Raw genomic sequence first — 5136 nt, forward strand, 5'->3', positions numbered from 1 at the left:
GCCAGTTTTAGAGTTGCCAGGATTAAAAAGACATCAGTTCATAGGGTGATAAATTTAGCAAAAATTGAAGCAAATTGATTTTCCCTTTTCATGCACCTTTCTAAAGATTTATACACATTGTGTAATAGAAATCAAAATTGCCTGATGTGCAAAATAAGGCAAAATAATATCAGAATTCCAATAAAGTCCTTCTTTTAAACTTTACTCCGACGTCTTAATACCATACGAGATAGAAGCAGAATTTGGTCCATTGAGTCTGCTGCACCATTCCATCATGGCTGATTCATTATCTCTCTCATTCTGACATTTCCTTATAACCTTTGATACACTGACTAATCAGGAAGCCTATCAACCTTTGAATATACTCAATGTCTTGGTCTCTGCAGCCACTATGGTGATAAATTCAACTGATTCACTATCCCCTGGCTAACGAAATTCCTCCTCTCTGTTCTAAATGGATGCCCCTCCTATTATGAGGCAGTGCTCTCTGGTCATAGACTCGCCCACTATAAGAAACATACTCACCACATCCACTCGAGCCAGGCCTTTCAATATTCATTAGGTTTCAATAAGATTCCCCCCTCATTCCACTAAACTTCAGCAAGCACAGGCTCAGAGCTATCAAATGCTCATCATACATTTATGCTTTTATTCCTGGAATTATTCTTGTGAACCTCCTCCAGAACTTCTTCAATGCCAATCTTTTCCTAGATAAGGGGCTGAAAACTGCTCACAGTATACTCCAAGTGCAGTCTGACCAATGCCTTATATAGCATTACATCCTTGCTCTTACATTCTAGTCCAATTGAAATCAATGTGAATATTGCATTTGCCTTCCCTACCAACGACCATTGTGTTTTGTGCAATGAACCAGAATTGATTAGAGAGCTTAAGGTAAAAGAAACCCTTGGGAGACAAGTGATCATAATATGGTCGAATTCACCCTGAAATTTGAGAAGGAGATTCTCTGAAGTTTGTATCGGTATTACAGTGGAGTAAAGGGAATTAAAGAGGCATGAGAGAGGAGTTGGTGAGAATTCATTGGAAAAGAACACTGGCAGGGATAAAAGCAGAGCAGCAGTGGCTGGAATTTCTGGAAGCAATTCGGAAGGCACAGGATATATACATCCCAAAGAGGAATAAATATTCTAAAGGAAAGATGACATAACCGTGACTAACAACAGAAGTCAAAGCCAACATAAGAGCCAAAGGAAGGACATATAATAGAGGAAAAATTAGTGGGAAGTTAGAGGACTGGGGAGCTTTTAAAAACCAACAGAAGGCAACAAGAAAGTCGTTAAGAAGGTAAAGATGGAATACTAAAGTAAGCTAGCCAATAATATTAAAGAGGATACCAAGAGTTTCTTCAGATACATAAGGTATAAAAGAGTGTCAAGAGTTGAGAGTGGATATCAGACCATTGGAAACAATGCTGAAGAGGTAGTAATGGGAGACATTGAAACGGTGGATGAACTGAATTTGAATTTTGCATCCTTTTAGCATGGAGATGAGGAGGAATTTCTTTAGCCAGAGAGTGGTGTATCTGTGGAACTCTCTGTCACAGGCAGCTGTGTAGGCCAAGTCTTTATGTATATTTAAGGCAGAGATTGATAGATTCTTGACTGGTCAGGACATGAAAGAATATGGGGAGAAGGCAGGAGACTGGGGCTGAGAGAAAAATGGATCAGCCATGATAAAATGGCGGAACAGACTCGATGGGTCAAATGGCCTAATTCTGCTCCTATGTCTTGTGGTCTTATGGATTCAACCTGCAAGTTAACTTTTAGGGAATACTACACAAGGACTCCTAAGTCTCTTTATACCTTTGATTTTTTAATTTTCTCCCTATTTAGATAATAGGCTACTCCTTTATTCCTTTTACCAAAGTTCATGACCATACACTTCCCTAAACTATATTTGAACTTCCACTTCTTTGTCCATTCTTCCAGTCTGTCCAAATCCTCTGCAGACTTCGTGCCTCTCTACCTTTCATGCCCTGACTAATCAAGAACCTGTCAACCTCTGCCTTACATACACCCAATCACCTGCCCGCCACAGCTGTTTGTAGCAATGAACTCCACAGATTCACCATCCTCTGGTTAAAGAAATCCCTCCCATTTTTAATGGGCATCCCACTATTCTGAGACTGTGTCCTCTGATCCTAGATTCCCCTACTACAGGAAACATGCTCTCCACATTCACTCTATCTAGGCCTTTCAATATTCGATAAACTTCAATGAGATTCCCCCTCATTCTTTTAAATTCAGTAAGTATGGGCCCAGACCCATCAAACACTCCTCATAGGATAATCCCTTCATTCCCGGAATCAATCTTGTGAACCTCCATTGAACCCTCTCCAATGTCAGCATATTCTTTCTTAGATATGGGCCCAAAACTGTTCACAATGTTCCAGGTGAGGCCTCACCAGTGTCTTAGAAAGCCTCAGCATGACATCCTTGCTTTCATATTCTAGTCCTCTCAAAATAAATGCTAACATTGTATTTGCCTTCCTCACCACCAACTCAACCTGCAAGGTAACCTTCAGGGAATCCTGCAAGGAGACTCTCAAGTGCCTTTGCACCTCAGTTTTTAAAAACTTCTGCCAGTTTAATAAACAGTTTATGCTTTTGTTCTTTCTATCAAAGTGCATGACTATACACTTCTCAGCACTGTATTCCATCGACCACTTCTTTGTCTGTTCTTCTGATCTGTCTCAGTCCTCCTACAGACACCCTGCTTCTGCAAAATTACCTGCCCCTCTACCTGTCTTCATATCATCCATCAACTTGGCCAGGGTCATCAATTCCATCATCCAAATCATTGATATATAATGTGAAAAGAAGCGGTCCCAACACCGACCCTTGCAGAACAGCCAACCAGAAAAGGCTCCCTTTATTCCTACTCAGGTTGGGTCATCCTGCCTTTAGAATACTTCTAATTCTATGCGATGTGTCTATCCTGTGCCTTCTGAATTGCTCCCAGAAATTCTAGCCACTGCTGTTGTATCTTCCCTGCTGGTGTCCCCTTTCAGTCAACTTTGGCCAGCCAGATCCTCTCTCCTGCCTCCATAATTCACTCTACTCCACTGTAATACAGATACATTTGACTTTAGTTTCTCCTTCCCAAATTGCAGGGTGAAGTCTACCATATTATGATCATTGCCTCCTAAGGGTTCCCTTACCTTAAGCTCCCTCATGAAATCCAGTTCATTATATAACAACCAACCCAGAATAGCCTTTCTCCTACATCAACCACAAGCTGCTCTAAAGAGACATCTTGTACTCATTCTACAAATTCTTTCTCTTAGTATCCAGCACCAACCTGATTTTTCCAATTCACCTGTTTTTGAAATGTGTTTTCCATCCCCCATTGCAATTTGTAGCCCACATCCTTGCTACTGTTCAGAGGACTTTATACAACTCCCATTAGGGTCTTTTTACCTTTGCATTTCCTTAACTCTGCCCACAAAGGTTCTACATCTTCCTTTCTCTATATCTACATCTATGTCACCTCTTTTTAAGGATTCGTTTTTCATTTGTTATCAACAATGTCACCCTATTGCCTCTACCTACCTGCCTGAGCTTTAGAAAAAAGGTGTATCCTTGATTGTTAAGCTCCCAACCATGATCTTCTTTCACCCACAACTCAGTGATGCCCACAAGAGCTGGGAAGCTGTTTGGTGAAAGAGATGCAGGACTGGAGAAGGGGGAATCTAATAGGAGAGGATAGAGGGCTATAGAAGAAAGAAAAGGGGGAGCACCAGAGGGAGGGGCTATAGTGTTTTGTTATTTCAATGCTTATTACTTCTACTCTTTCATTCGATTTGTTCATAAGGACTAACTCACCATCCATTGGGCTCACCAGCTCCTCTGACATGCGCTAAAACTGAAAGTGCCAGTCCCGGTTTGATTGTCAGACCTTCACTGTCACAGATTCTGTAAGTATGTAAAAGAGAAAAGGCTACAGAGGACAAATGTAGTCTGGATGCTGGAACACAACTCTCTGGGAATATAATTTAAGAAGGCAGTTCACCACCATCTTTCAAAGAGAGATGGACAATAAATGCTGATCTGCTAGGCATCATCTAGAAAATAAACAAATAATAAAAATGCAGAAGATAACTTTAGCAAGTGTGTGTAATGTTGTGATGCTCTGGGATTATGATGGGACATTCAAATTCACTCAATGTAACATTTAGCTGGGGTTATACAGTTATTGGCTTGAGTGTTTGAGGGTCATGCTGACTGTAACCAGGGTGTGTGATAATCAGCTCCTCTACCTGTAAGAAACTGAGCAGTTCTCTCCCTGGGTCACCTTGCCAGGTCTGTTTTTGTTGCTCTTCGCAATAAAACCAGCTGTTGAGTTAAACAAGCTTTTCTCGTCTGTCATCATGGACCAAATGCTTGCCACAATATTGTAGGTGCAATAGATGTACAACTTGAATTGTCAAGGCATGGAAGGCCAATCCAGATGAAAGGTGTTGACCAAAGTGTCAACCATCCACTTCTTTCCACCGACACTGCATGATCCTGAGTTTCTCCAGCATTTTTGGTTCTTGCTCCAGATTCAATCATCTGCCGTTCTATGTATCTCCAAAGAAGGTAATGTTGGTAAATGGCATCACAAGACGCAAAAATCTGAAGGAACTCAGCAGCTCAGGCAATATTTATGGAGGGAAATGTACAGTCAACGTTTTGAGTTGACTCTCTTCAACTCGTCTCTTATATGGGATTACTATGCTGGTAAAGAGGATTAGTGCAGATGGGTACTTGATGGTCAGAATGGGCATGGTGGGTTGAGGGGCCTGTTTCTCTGCTGTGAACTCCATAACTTTTGTTGCACCCATACTTGTATGCAATATTTGTGTATAATTATATAAAACAACTTTGCATGATATTTTTCATTACACACATACAGGATTAGCATCATGTGCCCATAATAAACGTGAGTACCTGCTCATCTGTTGCAATAAGCATATCTGCCACTTTTCTGTGATCTATTTGCATGTCCACAACTGGTAGGACCAGATATGAGTCCTTCCGCAATGTCCTCCCTCTGTTCTCGCCCCTCCCCCTCCCGCTCTCCCAAGCCGCGCCGATCCCCGATGACGTAAACGCGCTCTATGTGAGGAAAGGA

General features: G+C 41.4%; 1 long non-coding RNA gene across 4 annotated transcripts in view; it reads right to left on the bottom strand.

Annotated features, from left to right (window-relative positions):
* LOC132406857 (uncharacterized) overlaps window positions 1-5083 on the bottom strand; it is a 37943-nt gene extending 32860 nt beyond the window's left edge. For all 4 annotated transcript variants that reach the window (XR_009516275.1, XR_009516276.1, XR_009516277.1 and 1 more), the window contains exons 1-2: window positions 4953-5083; window positions 3846-3935 (exon numbers count right to left, since the gene is read on the bottom strand). This is a non-coding gene — a long non-coding RNA (uncharacterized LOC132406857). The remainder of the gene's footprint in view (window positions 1-3845; window positions 3936-4952) is intronic.
* Window positions 5084-5136: the final 53 nt, after the last annotated feature.

Source organism: Hypanus sabinus, chromosome 17 (assembly GCF_030144855.1).
Source record: "Hypanus sabinus isolate sHypSab1 chromosome 17, sHypSab1.hap1, whole genome shotgun sequence".
NCBI lineage: Eukaryota > Metazoa > Chordata > Chondrichthyes > Myliobatiformes > Dasyatidae > Hypanus > Hypanus sabinus.